The following is an 18599-nucleotide window of genomic DNA, read 5'->3' on the forward strand; positions in this document are numbered from 1 at the left end:
TGATCTGGTCCATAAGCTGGGAACCAAGGATGGCCAAACTTGACTCCTTAAATCAGAAACCGCCGTCTGGGTCTTCTGCAACAAGAACGCGGCCAACCAGCTGACGGGGAGAGTCAGATCTGCACAGCCGTCCGTATACAAGCGGCTCCAGCTTCCCGTGCTCTGTTGAGCGGACGTAGACGGGTGAGAGACAGCACCACACACCGCTGAGCGCAGCGCAAGATCCCGCAAAACAGTCAGTTGGGCTGCAGTGGTAAGCTGCCATACACGGAACATAAGCAGCAATCACATTACGGGACAAGTGCTCTCAGGATCGTTTGCACATAATGTGGGACACCATACATAGTGCCACTGCTTGTATATACAAGAGACTGCACCTTAAAACTGAAAAGCATACAAATGTGCAAAAGTTTTCATACCATTTTAAGAAACATATACATCATGGAACAATAAGCTGTGTGCATACAGCATATGAGTGGTAACAACAATTTGGGACAGCATCTTTAAACACAGTTGTTTCTACAATATCTATATGGATAACATTTTAAAGTTAAATTGCACTTTTTTTATGAAAGATGTATACTTAAGATTGGATACTATCTAGAGTGTGCATAAGTATTCATACTACATGTGGTAATATATATCAGGTGTTTTCAATTGTTATAGCAATTAGGAAAAGTATTTGATGACTTGTACACATGAATTCTATATAGAAAAAGCAGAACGTTACCCAATCTTTTTATATATATTTTTTTTATTAAATAAATAAATCAGATGGTTATATATTATACAGGAGTTTTCATTCATATATGCACCATTTAGTATTTTTAGCGCCAAACAGTCATTTTTGGGTTCTCAAGCAGTTACCATAGCAACACCTCCACCCAGTGGCGTAACTAGAAATTTTTCTCCCCCAAGCCAAAAAATCCTTCGGCGCCCCCCCCCCCCCCATACACCCCGTAATTGCCTGCGGCGCGCGCTGGCAAAAAGGGTGTGTGGCTTTGTCGAAATGGGCGTGGCTTTGCGTGGAGGGCGTGGCATTGCAGGAAAAGACTACCTTATACCCCAGTTTTGCAACCTGCACGCCCAGACGTTGGCCACCACAGGAAAGAAAAATAATCCTGATTCATGCCCCTTACATTATTTGTCATTTTTCCTCCTTATAGTAATGCCCAGTATACATTATTCCACATACTGCAATGGCCCTTAGACATTATTCCACACACAATCAGTGATCGCGCTGAGCCAAAAAAAAAGTGGGTCCCAGGGACCCTTCACTTTTAAAAATTGGGGTCCTACCGGTCTTTTTCTGGGTCCCATCGGAATGAAGGTTCTTATTAATTTTAATCTTGTTTGGACACTACAAAAGTGTTGCAAGATGGGGGGGATGGGGTGACAATGCTGCTGGGCTGTGTAGCATGCAGGACACCCTGCACCAGAGCTGTAACTAGACATTTTGGTGCCCTTAGGCAGAAAGTGAATTGGTGTTAGACCACTCAGACCAAAAAGCACAGGTAGTGCGCGCCGTAGGCGCGCTGCAAAATTTTAGGGGCATGGCTTCATAGGGAAGGGGCGTGGCCACATAATAGTGTCAATTCACATTACACCACACAGTAGTGGCGCTTATACACATTGCACCAGGTAGAACCTCCTATGCACACTGATCCAGGTAGATCACGTCATACACTTTGCTCCAGGTACAGCACGTCATACACTTTGCACCAGGTACAGCACGTCATACACTTTGCACCAGGTACAGCACGTCATACACTTTGCACCAGGTAGAGCACGTTATCATACACATTGCCGCTAGGTAGAGCACGTTATCATACACAGTGCGCCAGGTAGAACACGTTATACACACTGCGCCAGGTAGAGCACGTTATCATACACATTGCGCCAGGTAGAGCATGTTATCATACACATTGCCGCTAGGTAGAGCAAGTTATCATACACATTGCATCAGGTAGAGCATGTTATCATACACATTGCCGCTAGGTAGAGCAAGTTATCATACACATTGCCGCTAGGTAGAGCAAGTTATCATACACATTGCGTCAGGTAGAACACGTTATTATACACATTGCGCCAGGTAGAGCACGTTATTATACACAATGCGCCTGGTAGAGCACGTTATCAGCCACATTGCGCCAGGTAGAACACGTTATTATACACAATGCGCCTGGTAGAGCACATTATCATACACATTGCGCCAGGTAGAACACGTTATTATACACAATGCGCCTGGTAGAGCACGTTATAATACACATTGCACTAGGTAGAGCACGTTATCATACACATTGCGCCAGGTAGAACACGTTATCATACACATTGCGCCAGGTAGAACACGTTATCATACACATTGCGCCAGGTAGAGCACGTTATCATACACATTGCGCCAGGTAGAACACGTTATTATACACAATGCGCCTGGTAGAGCACGTTATAATACACATTGCACTAGGTAGAACACGTTATTATACACAATGCGCCTGGTAGAGCACGTTATTATACACATTGCACTAGGTAGAGCACGTTACCATACACATTGCGCCTGGTAGAGCACGTTATTATACACATTGCACCAGGTAGAGCACGTTATCATACACATTGCGCCAGGTAGAACACGTTATCATACACATTGCGCCAGGTAGAACACGTTATCATACACATTGCGCCAGGTAGAATACGTTATCATACACATTGCGCCAGGTAGAGCACATTATCATACACATTGCGCCAGGTAGAACACGTTATTATACACATTGCGCCAGGTAGAACACGTTATTATACACATTGCGCCAGGTAGAACACGTTATTATACACAATGCGCCTGGTAGAGCACTGAGGCACATTGCAGTAACCACTCACTTATCACCTCCAGTTGCACGAAGGGGCCGTTTGACACAAGTGGTTCCGCCCCCAGCAGCAACTCACTGACACTCACCATTTTTTCTGACAGCACAGTGCAGTGAGTGCACTGGCACAAGTAGCCAGCCTGCGCCTGTAGTAGCCGCAGCCTGGAGGAGCTCTATGTGAAATCGCAAGCAGAGGCTGTTCTCTGGCAAGAAGGAGCTCGTCCAATCGCTTCCCCTGACGGGCTGGCCACTGCTAAATATACCGATAATCAGTTCCAACTGTGTCAAAGTAGTGGAGCCCCAGGTGCAATGGGAAAGTCAGTGTCACTGCACAGTTGTACTGATATACTGGTATATTTAGCAGTGGCCAGCCCGTCAGGGGAAGCGATCGGAGGAGCTCCTTCTTGCCAGCCTCTGCTTGCGATTTCACAGATAGCTCCTTCATGCTGCGGCGCCGGCTGGCTACTTGTGCCAGTGCACTCACTGCACTGTGCAGTCAGAAAAAAGGTGTCAGTGAGGCCCTGACACTCTGAGCGGCCTCACATTGCACACACGGAGCTTGCAGCCCCCGGACATCCCGCATCTGCACCAGCTACTCCAGGTGAAGCGGGGCGATGCAGCACTGTCTACTGCTTACCTACAGCGGGAGCTGCGCAGCCCGGACGGCTCCTGCTGGAAGGTAGTTGTCGGGTCTCGGTGGGGCGTTGAGCGGGTCCCGGGTAGGGGGGTTGGCGGCGGGCAGATTCGGAGCTGTACTCCCAGTCGCAGAGGAGGGTGCTGGCGGCAGAGCGGCAGTGGAGCCGGATGAGCGGGGCCAGTCTGTCAGCCCTGCAGCACAGATTCATGTGCTGGCGGGGAGCAGGATTCAAAGCGGGAGATGCTGCAGGCTGTGATTGGATGGAGACTACAGGAGGTGATTGGCCGAGGAAACAGCCAGTCACCTCCTGCATTCCGCTGACAGGCTTAACACATGCAAACACATATTCAGATGAGCGCGTCCTGTGGGACCCGCTCATCTTCTAAATGTGAGTCCCGGGCGGCTGTTTCTGGGTAAAATACGCGCCATGGCGCGTTTTTGCGATCACTGACAATAATGCACATGACACAATATGCACACACCGTAATGCCCCCTACACATTATGCCACACACCGTAATGCCCCCGACACATTATGCCACACACCGTAATGCCCCCGACACATTATGCCACACACCGTAATGCCTGTGACACATTATGACAGGAATCGCAATGCCAGTTATACATTATGCTACACACTGCAATGCCCCTGATACATTATAGCACACACAATGTCTGTGACACAGTATGACACACACCACAATGATCCTGAGACATTATACCACATACCACAATGCCCGTGATATAGTATACAACACACCGTAATGCCTGATACATTATGACACACACCGCAATGTCCGTGATACATTATGCCACACACCGTAATGCCCATTACACATTAAGTTCTACAGTAAGGCTTCCAATTACTTTTAAATTACCTCCTCGTTGCCAGGGGTTTCATGCTCTTGGTTCCATGCACGGTGCCAGGGGTTTTCATGCTCAGGGTGTCATGCTCGTTGCCAGGGGTTTCATGCACTGGGTGTCCTGCTCGTTGCTAGGGGGTAGTGCTTGTTGCTAGGGCCGTGCTCCCAGTGCCACATATGCTCCCAGTGCCAGATATTCCCCCACAGTGCCAGGTATATGCACCCAGTGCCAGATATTCCCCCACAGTGCCAGGTATATGCCCCCCCCCCCCAGTGCCAGATATTCCCCCACAGTGCCTGCTTCCCCCCCAGTGCCAGATATTCCCCCCCAGTGCCAGGTATATGCCCCCAGTGCCAGATATCCCCCCCTCCAGTGCCAGGTATATGCCCCCAGTGCCAGGTATATGACCCCCCAGTGCCAGATATTCCCCCCCCCCAGTGCCAGGTATATGCCCCCAGTGCCAGATATTCCCCCACAGTGCCAGGCATATGCCCCCAGTGCCAGATATTCCCTCCCAGTGCCTGCTTCCCCCCCCAGTGCCAGGTATATGCCCCCCCAGTCACGGGTATATGCCCCCAGTGCCAGGTATATGCCCCCCAGTGCCAGGTATATTCCCCCAGTGCCAGGTATATGCCCCCCCAGTGCCAGGTATATGCCCCCAGTGCCAGGTATATGCCCCCCCAGTGCCAGATATTCTCCCAGTGCCAGATATTCCCCCCCAGTGCCAGGTATATGCCCCCAGTGCCAGGTATATGCCCCCAGTGCCCAGTACATGCCCCCCCAGTGTCAGTTATATGCCCCCAGTGCCAGGTATATGCCCCCAGTGCCAGATATTCCCCCCCAGTGCCTGCTTCCCCCCCAGTGCCAGGTATATGCCCCCAGTGCCGGGTATATGCCCCCCCAGTGCCAGGTATATGCCCCCAGTGCCGGGTATATGCCCCCCCAGTGCCGGGTATATGCCCCCAGTGCCAGGTACATGCCCCCAGTGCCAGATATTCCCCCCTAGTGCCTGCTTCCCCCCCAGTGCCAGGTATATGCCTCCAGTGCCGGGTATATGCCCCCCCAGTGCCAGGTATATGCCCCCCAGTGCCGGGTATATGCCCCCAGTGCCAGGTACATGCCCCCAGTGCCGGGTATATGCCCCCCAGTGCCAGGTATATGCCCCCAGTGCCAGGTACATGCCCCCAGTGCCAGGTACATGCCCTCAGTGCCAGGTATATGCCCCCCCAGTGCCAGGTATATGTCCCCAGTGCCTGCTCCTCCGGCCCCCCCCCCTATGTGTTGGAGGGACACGAGCGCATCGCGCGTCTCTCCTGTGTCCCTCCTGGCTCTCCCCCAGCTGTCTAATAAAGGAAGTGCCGTTCGTGAGCCAATCAGAGCTCACGAACGGCACTTGCTTCCTTAGACCGGCCGGGGGAGAGCCAGGAGGGACACAGGAGAGACGCGCGATGCGCTCGTGTCCCTCCAACACATGGGGGGGGGGAGAGCCGGGGGAGCAGGCACCGCAGCAAGGAGGGAGAGGAGATCGCAGATTGACATGCGGACGAGCCCGCATGTCAATCTGTTCTAAATCAGTGGCGCCCCCGCAGCCCCTCGCCCCCAAGCCACCGCGAGGACTGCGGGGGCAGTAGTTACGCCACTGCCTCCACCTGTCCTTGCTGCTTCATTCAGTATACTACTCAGAATTTTATGTCACTATAGACATATGAAATGTCCTCCGTTCTCTGTTATTTTTTAAACCCAAGGGGAGATATATGAAACAGTGAAAAGAATGGAGAAGTTGCCCATGGCAACCAATTAGCTCTGATGTAACATTTATTAAGTGCATTCTATAAAATTGTAGGTAGGAGCTGATTCATTGCCATTGGTCAGGGCCGTAACTAGGTGTGTGCAGAGGGTGCTCCGCACATAGCACTGCAGGGTAGGGGGGCGCTGTTGGCAGCACTTGTCAGTTGTGAATTATATAATTACTTTCATATGCAGCTTAACCCCTTTTTGAAGCCCAGCATCTCCTGACCGCCCCTGTCTTCTACCCCCACACCTTTTGTTGCAAATACCTATACAACATTCATGAACTTGACATGAGAGCTCTTTGTTGTTCATTTGCACTGTTCTTTATTCGATTTCTGGATGCTGATGTGCCCAGGATTCAAACCCATTGCCTATGACATTGCAGTCGGACACTCTATTCATTGAGCTATCTGCCCTTGCATAGAAAGCTAGAGAATTCCAAGCTGGATAGTTTTAACTATTTCAAGCTTACCTTGTACTTTGTAAAAGGGTGATCAGCGTTACAGCTGGGCATACGGTCGTTAGGTCGACACAACTTAGGTCAACAGTCATTAGGTCGACCACTGAAAGTCGTCATGGACATTAGGTCGACATGCACTATGTCAACTTGGGCATTAGGTCGACACGAACTAGGTTGACAGGTCAAAAGGTCGACATGAGTTTTTCACATTTTATTAAAATTTGGGGACTTTTTCATACTTTACCATCCACGTGAACTACGATTGGGAACGGTAACCTGTGTCGAGAGCAGTGGTAGCGGAGCGAGGCACCTTGCTCGAAGCATGGCAATACAGGTAACTTCATGTAGTTAGAAATCTCATAGTTTTTATGCAGGATCAAGTTTATATGCCGGATCAAGTGCATACCCTCCAACTGTAGCCAGAAAGGGCTTTGTACCGATTTTTGACTCTCCAAATTAACATAGAAGATATAGGAAAGGGGACGTGACCACGCCACCTTTACCCGTGGCCACGCCCCCTTTCCTAATTTGTACCGGTTTTCATGTGTAAAACGTTGGAGGGTATGCAAGTGGCTCAGTGGGTGGGGTGTTTGGCTGGGATGCAGCAGGTTGTTGGTTTGAGTCCTGGGTGTGTCAGTATATTGAAATGTGTTATTTAATGAGGGGTATTGTGGCTGAATAGGGGCAAGCTCTCGGGTTGAGCGATTGGAAGAATCAGGGGCACCAAAAAGTGTTACAGGGCACCAAAATGGCACAGGGCACCAAAGTCTAGTTACGGCTCTGCCATGGGCACCTTCTTCACTGGCTCACATCTCCACTCTTTTCACTGCTTCATACATCTCCCCCACAGCCTGTAAGATGGCAGTTAGGAGCTGGTTAGCTGGTACTTTATCTCCGCCCACTTTATCTCTCACCAAGGTTTAGAACAGATGTGTTCTCCCTCAGGTTGCCCAGTGAATGCGTACGCATCGCAAGTGCGATTATTCGTGTCTGCATGCTACTCATCCGCGGGTGCGTGCGCACTTTGCAATCTTATGGAACACAGTTGCATATGCAGTGCCTGAGCACATTTGCAGGCACGCTAGTCACTTTAAACAATCTGTGATTACCATGGCAAGTGGCAAAGATGAGTGAGGAATTAACCTGTAAATAGACCCCTATGGGCCTAATTCAGGGCCTAAGTCAGAGATTTATGCAATTGCATTTGCAGCTGTGATTCTGTACATAGCAGCTGTGCAAAAATAATAAGCAAATGTTGCAGCTGCCAAGATTTGATACACCCAATGGAAGATCCCTCAATTGTGTATGAAGACACACCTTTGGATGCACATACAGTAGGTCAATAATCGCCCTTCTGCAGCATGGCAGTCAGAAGACGCCAAAGACGTTGAAGCCATTTTAACTGAGTAGGGGGCCACAGTTGCAAGCTGAAGTCACGACATGCTTGCGTTTGAGAGGCTACTCTCTGTTACCGCACACTTTGTGAATAATGCCTCACCTCCGTCACATGACCATCACAGCACATGCGCAGTAGCAAAAAATCGCTCTACTGCATCCATCCCTGTATCAGGCCCTTAGGCCCAGATTTCTCAAGCCTTGGAGAGTGATAAATAGCACGGAGATAAAGTGCCAGCCAATCAGCACCTAACTGTCATTTTTCAAACACAGCCTGTGACATGGAAGTTAGGGTCTGATTGGCTGGTACTTTATCTCCATGCACTTTGGGGGTCATTCCGAGTTGATCGCATGTAGCAAACTTTTGCTGCTGGTGCGATCAACCTGACACCGCCTATGGAGGAGTGTATTTTAGCATAGTAGGGCTGCGATCGCTTGTGCAGCCCTCCTATGCTAAAAAAGTTTCAAGCAAAAAAAGACCAGGGCTGCAGTTACTACTCCCCCAGTGCAACAGATTCAGTGATGAAGGTCCCGGTCCTGACGTCAGACATCTGCCCTCCAAACGCCTGGATCCGCCTGCATTGGACTCACCACGCCTGGAAAACGGTGAGTATCCGCCCCGGAACGCCTCTCGCCTGTCCGTCGCAGGACAACACTCATAGAGCCTGGTAAACCATAGAAAATCAGCACATTGACAAACAGCTACAGTGTCCTGTGCTGATTTTCTATGGTTTACCAGTCTCTATGAGTGCCGTCCTGCCTCCGTACATGTGTGTGTGTGTATATATATATATATATATATATATACACTGCTCAAAAAAATAAAGGGAACACTAAAATAACACATCCTAGATCTGAATGAATGAAATATTCTTATTAAATACTTTGTTATTTACATAGTTGAATGTGCTGACAACAAAATCACACAAAAATTATCAATGGAAATCAAATTTATTAACCCATGGAGGTCTGGATTTGGAGTCACACTCAAAATTAAAGTGGAAAAACACACTACAGGCTGATCCAACTTTGTTGTAATGTCCTTAAAACTAGAGATGAGCGCCGGAAATTTTTCGGGTTTTGTGTTTTGGTTTTGGGTTCGGTTCCGCGGCCGTGTTTTGGGTTCGACCGCGTTTTGGCAAAACCTCACCGAATTTTTTTTGTCGGATTCGGGTGTGTTTTGGATTCGGGTGTTTTTTTCAAAAAACCCTAAAAAACAGCTTAAATCATAGAATTTGGGGGTAATTTTGATCCCAAAGTATTATTATCCTCAAAAAACATAATTTACACTCATTTTCAGCCTATTCTGAACACATCACACCTCACAATATTATTTTTAGTCCTAAAATTTGCACCGAGGTCGCTGTGTGAGTAAGATAAGCGACCCTAGTGGCCGACACAAACACCGGGCCCATCTAGGAGTGGCACTGCAGTGTCACGCAGGATGTCCCTTCCAAAAAACCCTCCCCAAACAGCACATGACGCAAAGAAAAAAAGAGGCGCAATGAGGTAGCTGTGTGAGTAAGATTAGCGACCCTAGTGGCCGACACAAACACCGGGCCCATCTAGGAGTGGCACTGCAGTGTCACGCAGGATGTCCCTTCCAAAAAACCCTCCCCAATCAGCACATGATGCAAAGAAAAAGAAAAGAAAAAAGAGGTGCAAGATGGAATTATCCTTGGGCCCTCCCACCCACCCTTATGTTGTATAAACAAAACAGGACATGCACACTTTAACCAACCCATCATTTCAGTGACAGGGTCTGCCACACGACTGTGACTGATATGACGGGTTGGTTTGGACCCCCCCCAAAAAAGAAGCAATTAATCTCTCCTTGCACAAACTGGCTCTACAGAGGCAAGATGTCCACCTCATCTTCACCCTCCGATATATCACCGTGTACATCCCCCTCCTCACAGATTATCAATTCGTCCCCACTGGAATCCACCATCTCAGCTCCCTGTGTACTTTGTGGAGGCAATTGCTGCTGGTCAATGTCTCCGCGGAGGAATTGATTATAATTCATTTTAATGAACATCATCTTCTCCACATTTTCTGGATGTAACCTCGTACGCCGATTGCTGACAAGGTGAGCGGCGGCACTAAACACTCTTTCGGAGTACACACTTGTGGGAGGGCAACTTAGGTAGAATAAAGCCAGTTTGTGCAAGGGCCTCCAAATTGCCTCTTTTTCCTGCCAGTATAAGTACGGACTGTGTGACGTGCCTACTTGGATGCGGTCACTCATATAATCCTCCACCATTCTATCAATGTTGAGAGAATCATATGCAGTGACAGTAGACGACATGTCCGTAATCGTTGTCAGGTCCTTCAGTCCGGACCAGATGTCAGCATCAGCAGTCGCTCCAGACTGCCCTGCATCACCGCCAGCGGGTGGGCTCGGAATTCTGAGCCTTTTCCTCGCACCCCCAGTTGCGGGAGAATGTGAAGGAGGAGATGTTGACAGGTCGCGTTCCGCTTGACTTGACAATTTTGTCACCAGCAGGTCTTTCAACCCCAGCAGACCTGTGTCTGCCGGAAAGAGAGATCCAAGGTAGGCTTTAAATCTAGGATCGAGCACGGTGGCCAAAATGTAGTGCTCTGATTTCAACAGATTGACCACCCGTGAATCCTTGTTAAGCGAATTAAGGGCTGCATCCACAAGTCCCACATGCCTAGCGGAATCGCTCCGTGTTAGCTCCTTCTTCAATGCCTCCAGCTTCTTCTGCAAAAGCCTGATGAGGGGAATGACCTGACTCAGGCTGGCAGTGTCTGAACTGACTTCACGTGTGGCAAGTTCAAAGGGCATCAGAACCTTGCACAACGTTGAAATCATTCTCCACTGCACTTGAGACAGGTGCATTCCATCTCCTATATCGTGCTCAATTGTATAGGCTTGAATGGCCTTTTGCTGCTCCTCCAACCTCTGAAGCATATAGAGGGTTGAATTCCACCTCGTTACCACTTCTTGCTTCAGATGATGGCAGGGCAGGTTCAGTAGTTTTTGGTGGTGCTCCAGTCTTCTGTACGTGGTGCCTGTACGCCGAAAGTGTCCCGCAATTTTTCTGGCCACCGACAGCATCTCTTGCACGCCCCTGTCGTTTTTTAAAAAATTCTGCACCACCAAATTCAAGGTATGTGCAAAACATGGGGCGTGCTGGAATTTGCCCATATTTAATGCACACACAATATTGCTGGCGTTGTCCGATGCCACAAATCCACAGGAGAGTCCAATTGGGGTAAGCCATTCCGCGATGATCTTCCTCAGTTGCCGTAAGAGGTTTTCAGCTGTGTGCGTATTCTGGAAAGCGGTGATACAAAGCGTAGCCTGCCTAGGAAAGAGTTGGCGTTTGCGAGATGCTGCTACTGGTGCCGCCGCTGCTGTTCTTGCGGCGGGAGTCCATACATCTACCCAGTGGGCTGTCACAGTCATATAGTCCTGACCCTGCCCTGCTCCACTTGTCCACATGTCCGTGGTTAAGTGGACATTGGGTACAACTGCATTTTTTAGGACACTGGTGAGTCTTTTTCTGACGTCCGTGTACATTCTCGGTATCGCCTGCCTAGAGAAGTGGAACCTAGATGGTATTTGGTAACGGGGGCACACTGCCTCAATAAATTGTCTAGTTCCCTGTGAACTAACGGCGGATACCGGACGCACGTCTAACACCAACATAGTTGTCAAGGCCTCAGTTATCCGCTTTGCAGTAGGATGACTGCTGTGATATTTCATCTTCCTCGCAAAGGACTGTTGAACAGTCAATTGCTTACTGGAAGTAGTACAAGTGGGCTTACGACTTCCCCTCTGGGATGACCATCGACTCCCAGCGGCAACAACAGCAGCGCCAGCAGCAGTAGGCGTTACACGCAAGGATGCATCGGAGGAATCCCAGGCAGGAGAGGACTCGTCAGACTTGCCAGTGACATGGCCTGCAGGACTATTGGCATTCCTGGGGAAGGAGGAAATTGACACTGAGGGAGTTGGTGGGGTGGTTTGCGTGAGCTTGGTTACAAGAGGAAGGGATTTACTGGTCAGTGGACTGCTTCCGCTGTCACCCAAAGTTTTTGAACTTGTCACTGACTTATTATGAATGCGCTGCAGGTGACGTATAAGGGAGGATGTTCCGAGGTGGTTAACGTCCTTACCCCTACTTATTACAGCTTGACAAAGGGAACACACGGCTTGACACCTGTTGTCCGCATTTCTGGTGAAATACCTCCACACCGAAGAGCTGATTTTTTTGGTATTTTCACCTGGCATGTCAACGGCCATATTCCTCCCACGGACAACAGGTGTCTCCCCGGGTGCCTGACTTAAACAAACCACCTCACCATCAGAATCCTCCTGGTCAATTTCCTCCCCAGCGCCAGCAACACCCATATCCTCCTCATCCTGGTGTACTTCAACACTGACATCTTCAATCTGACTATCAGGAACTGGACTGCGGGTGCTCCTTCCAGCACTTGCAGGGGGCATGCAAATAGTGGAAGGCGCATGCTCTTCACGTCCAGTGTTGGGAAGGTCAGGCATCGCAAACGACACAATTGGACTCTCCTTGTGGATTTGGGATTTCAAAGAACGCACAGTTCTTTGCGGTGCTTTTGCCAGCTTGAGTCTTTTCAGTTTTCTAGCGAGAGGCTGAGTGCTTCCATCCTCATGTGAAGCTGAACCACTAGCCATGAACATAGGCCAGGGCCTCAGCCGTTCCTTGCCACTCCGTGTGGTAAATGGCATATTGGCAAGTTTACGCTTCTCCTCCGACAATTTTATTTTAGGTTTTGGAGTCCTTTTTTTTCTGATATTTGGTGTTTTGGATTTGACATGCTCTGTACTATGACATTGGGCATCGGCCTTGGCAGACGACGTTGCTGGCATTTCATCGTCTCGGCCATGACTAGTGGCAGCAGCTTCAGCACGAGGTGGAAGTGGATCTTGATCTTTCCCTAATTTTGGAACCTCAACTTTTTTGTTCTCCATATTTTATAGGCAGAACTAAAAGGCACCTCAGGTAAACAATGGAGATGGATGGATTGGATACTAGTATACAATTATGGACGGACTGCCACGGTTAGGTGGTATAAAAAAACCACGGTTAGGTGGTATATATTATAATAATAATACAATTATGGATGGACGGACTGCCTGCCGACTGCCGACACAGAGGTAGCCACAGCCGTGAACTACCGCACTGTACACTGGTTGATAAAGAGATAGTAGTATACTCGTAACAACTAGTATGACACTATGACGACGGTATAAAGAAAGAAAAAAAAATACCACAGTTAGGTGGTATATATTATAATAATAATACAATTATGGATGGACGGACTGCCTGCCGACTGCCGACACAGAGGTAGCCACAGCCGTGAACTACCGCACTGTACACTGGTTGATAAAGAGATAGTAGTATACTCGTAACAACTAGTATGACACTATGACGACGGTATAAAGAATGAAAAAAAAACCACGGTTAGGTGGTATATATTATAATAATAATACAATTATGGATGGACGGACTGCCTGCCGACTGCCGACACAGAGGTAGCCACAGCCGTGAACTACCGCACTGTACACTGGTTGATAAAGAGATAGTAGTATACTCGTAACAACTAGTATGACACTATGACGACGGTATAAAGAATGAAAAAAAAACCACGGTTAGGTGGTATATATTATAATAATAATACAATTATGGATGGACGGACTGCCTGCCGACTGCCGACACAGAGGTAGCCACAGCCGTGAACTACCGCACTGTACACTGGTTGATAAAGAGATAGTAGTATACTCGTAACAACTAGTATGACACTATGACGGTATAAAGAATGAAAAAAAAACCACGGTTAGGTGGTATATATTATAATAATAATAATACAATTATGGATGGACGGACTGCCTGCCGACTGCCGACACAGAGGTAGCCACAGCCGTGAACTACCGCACTGTACACTGGTTGATAAAGAGATAGTAGTATACTCGTAACAACTAGTATGACACTATGACGACGGTATAAAGAATGAAAAAAAAACCACGGTTAGGTGGTATATATTATAATAATAATACAATTATGGATGGACGGACTGCCTGCCGACTGCCGACACAGAGGTAGCCACAGCCGTGAACTACCGCACTGTACACTGGTTGATAAAGAGATAGTAGTATACTCGTAACAACTAGTATGACACTATGACGACGGTATAAAGAATGAAAAAAAAACCACGGTTAGGTGGTATATATTATAATAATAATACAATTATGGATGGACGGACTGCCTGCCGACTGCCGACACAGAGGTAGCCACAGCCGTGAACTACCGCACTGTACACTGGTTGATAAAGAGATAGTAGTATACTCGTAACAACTAGTATGACACTATGACGACGGTATAAAGAATGAAAAAAAAACCACGGTTAGGTGGTATATATTATAATAATAATACAATTATGGATGGACGGACTGCCTGCCGACTGCCGACACAGAGGTAGCCACAGCCGTGAACTACCGCACTGTACACTGGTTGATAAAGAGATAGTAGTATACTCGTAACAACTAGTATGACACTATGACGACGGTATAAAGAATGAAAAAAAAACCACGGTTAGGTGGTATATATTATAATAATAATACAATTATGGATGGACGGACTGCCTGCCGACTGCCGACACAGAGGTAGCCACAGCCGTGAACTACCGCACTGTACACTGGTTGATAAAGAGATAGTAGTATACTCGTAACAACTAGTATGACACTATGACGACGGTATAAAGAAAGAAAAAAAAATACCACAGTTAGGTGGTATATATTATAATAATAATACAATTATGGATGGACGGACTGCCTGCCGACTGCCGACACAGAGGTAGCCACAGCCGTGAACTACCGCACTGTACACTGGTTGATAAAGAGATAGTAGTATACTCGTAACAACTAGTATGACACTATGACGACGGTATAAAGAATGAAAAAAAAACCACGGTTAGGTGGTATATATTATAATAATAATACAATTATGGATGGACGGACTGCCTGCCGACTGCCGACACAGAGGTAGCCACAGCCGTGAACTACCGCACTGTACACTGGTTGATAAAGAGATAGTAGTATACTCGTAACAACTAGTATGACACTATGACGACGGTATAAAGAATGAAAAAAAAACCACGGTTAGGTGGTATATATTATAATAATAATACAATTATGGATGGACGGACTGCCTGCCGACTGCCGACACAGAGGTAGCCACAGCCGTGAACTACCGCACTGTACACTGGTTGATAAAGAGATAGTAGTATACTCGTAACAACTAGTATGACACTATGACGGTATAAAGAATGAAAAAAAAACCACGGTTAGGTGGTATATATTATAATAATAATAATACAATTATGGATGGACGGACTGCCTGCCGACTGCCGACACAGAGGTAGCCACAGCCGTGAACTACCGCACTGTACACTGGTTGATAAAGAGATAGTAGTATACTCGTAACAACTAGTATGACACTATGACGACGGTATAAAGAAAGAAAAAAAAATACCACGGTTAGGTGGTATATATTGTAATACAATTATGGATGGACGGACTGCCTGCCGAGTTCCGCCTGCCGACACAGAGGTAGCCACAGCCGTGAACTACCGCACTGTACTGTGTCTGCTGCTAATATAGACTGGTTGATAAAGAGATAGTATACAATACATACAACAATATACTACTATACTGGTGGTCAGGCACTGGTCACCACTAGTCACACTGGCAGTGGCACTCCTGCAGCAAAAGTGTGCACTGTTTAATTTTAAATTAATATAATATTATGTACTCCTGGGGGCTCCTGCTATAACAACCTGCAGTGCTCCCCAGTCTCCCCCACAATTATTATAAGCTTTGCCTTTTATACATTGATGTGCAGCACACTGGGCTGAGCTGAGTGCACACAGACTGAGTCACACTGTGTGACTGGCTGCTGCTGTGTATCGTTTTTTTTCAGGCAGAGAACGGATATAGCAGAGAACGGATATATTATATTAAAATAAATAAAAGTTAACTAACAACAACTGCACTGGTCACTGTGGTAAACTCTGTCTGACTCTGCACAATCTCTCTCTCTCTTCTAATCTAATTTCTAATGGAGAGGACGCCAGCCACGTCCTCTCCCTATCAATCTCAATGCACGTGTGAAAATGGCGGCGACGCGCGGCTCCTTATATAGAATCCGAGTCTCGCGAGAATCCGACAGCGTCATGATGACGTTCGGGCGCGCTCGGGTTAACCGAGCAAGGCGGGAAGATCCGAGTCGCTCGGACCCGTGAAAAAAAACATGAAGTTCGTGCGGGTTCGGATTCAGAGAAACCGAACCCGCTCATCTCTACTTAAAACAAGTCAAAATGAGGCTCAGTAGTGTGTGTGGCCTCCACGTGCCTGTATGACCTCCCTACAACCCACACAAGTGGCTCAGGTAGTGCAGCTCATCCAGGATGGCACATCAATGTGAGCTGTGGCAGGAAGGTTTGCTGTGTCTGTCAGCGTAGTGTCCAGAGCATGGAGGCGCTACCAGGAGACAGGCCAGTACATCAGGAGACGTGGAGGAGGCCATAGGAGGGCAACAACACCGCAGCAGGACCACTACCTCCGCCTTTGTGCAAGGAGGAACAGGACGAGCACTGCCAGAGCCCTGCAAAATGACCTCCAGCAAGCCACAAATGTGCATGTGTCTACTCAAACTATCAGAAACAGACTCCATGAGGGTGGTATGAGGGCCCGACGTCCACAGGTGGGGTTTGTGCTTACAGCCCAACACCGTGCAGGACGTTTGGCATTTGCCAGAGGACACCAAGATTGGCAAATTCGCCACTGGCGCCCTGTGCCCTTCACAGATGAAAGCAGGTTCTCACTAAGCACATGTGACAGATGTGACAGAGTCTGGAGACACCAAGGAGAACGTTCTGCTGCCTGCAACATCCTCCAGCATGACCGGTTTGGCAGTGGGGCAGTAATGGTGTCGGGTGGCATTTCTTTGGGGGGGCCATGTGCTCGCCAGAGGTAGCCTGACTGCCATTAGGTACTGAGATGAGAACCTCAGACTCCTTGTGAGACCATATGCTGGTGCGGTTGGCCCTGGGTTCCTCCTAATGCAAGACAATGCTAGACCTCATGTGGCTGGAGTGTGTCAGCAGTTCCTGCAAGATGAAAGCATTGATGCTATGGACTGGCCTGCCTGTTCCCCAGACCTGAATCCAATTGAGCACATCTGGGACATCATGTCTCGCTCCATCCACCAACGCCACGTTGCACCACAGACTGTCCAGGAGTTGGCGGATGCTTTAGTCCAGGTCTGGGAGGAGATCCCTCAGGAGACCCTCCGCCACCTCATCAGGAGCATGCCCAGGCATTGTAGGGAGGTCATACAGGCACGTGGAGGCCACACACACTACTGAGCCTCATTTTGACTTGTTTTAAGGACATTACATCAAAGTTGGATCAGCCTGTGTTTTTCCACTTTAATTTTGAGTGTGACTCCAAATCCAGACCTCCATGGGTTAATAAATTTGATTTCCATTGATAAATTTTGTGTGATTTTGTTGTCAGCACATTCAACTATGTAAAGAACAAAGTATTTAATAAGAATATTTCATTCATTCAGATCTAGGATGTGTTTTTTTTAGTGTTCCCTTTATTTTTTTGAGCAGTGTGTGTATATATATGTGTGTATATATATATATATATATATATATATATATATATATATAAATTACACATACATGCACATATACAAACAAACCCACCCACAGAAACCTCCCTTGCTAAATCCTGTGTTTGCCCCTGGAGATTACCTAGGAAAACGGACATGAGAGTAATCTCCTATTATGTCGAGAAATTTGTTGATGTGCCTGTACTCTAAAGGGGGGTACTCACGGAGCGATATTCTAAGCAATCTGACTAGATTGCTTAGAATATCAGCATGATCGCTCCATGTGTAGCCCACTCAGAGATAGCGATGCGTGGCCCCGCACATTGCTATCGCTGCTGCTAGATTGGCCTGCATGCAGGCCAATCTAGCGGGTCGCTCACTTCACCCGCTGGGTGAAGTGAGCGGCCCCGCCGTCTCCCCCCGCACGCTCAGCACAGATCGCGCTGTGCTGAGCGGCGGGAGAGATGTGTGCTGAGCGGTTCGCTCAGCACACATCTCTCCTGTATCGGCCCGTGGGTACTGGGCTTAAATCAGTGCATACAGTATTTAGAGGATAACACCCACATGCTTTATAAATTAATATAGTAGTTTACGGTATTACCTTAAAACTGCTAAGTCCTACAGAACCTGGACATTTCTTGAATAACTGGTCATTAATAGGACATTTTGACTTAGGTGTCATCAGCCCTCAGCAGGAGGTCCATTAGTGTTTACAATCCATGTGACCTGAGAAAAGGTCACAAGTTGCTGACAGTGAGAGCTGTCCTGTATGAGACTAGCCAGCTATTCAAAATCAAATACATCCAGTTATGTCCAAATACGGATGCTGCTTGATAAACGTTGTTATCATGTCTGAATAGCAACTGTTTAAATGAAACTAAATACCTTGTAAAATGTACAGAACAGTTGC

Source organism: Pseudophryne corroboree, chromosome 1, assembly GCF_028390025.1.
Source record: "Pseudophryne corroboree isolate aPseCor3 chromosome 1, aPseCor3.hap2, whole genome shotgun sequence".
Classification (NCBI taxonomy): Eukaryota; Metazoa; Chordata; class Amphibia; order Anura; family Myobatrachidae; genus Pseudophryne; species Pseudophryne corroboree.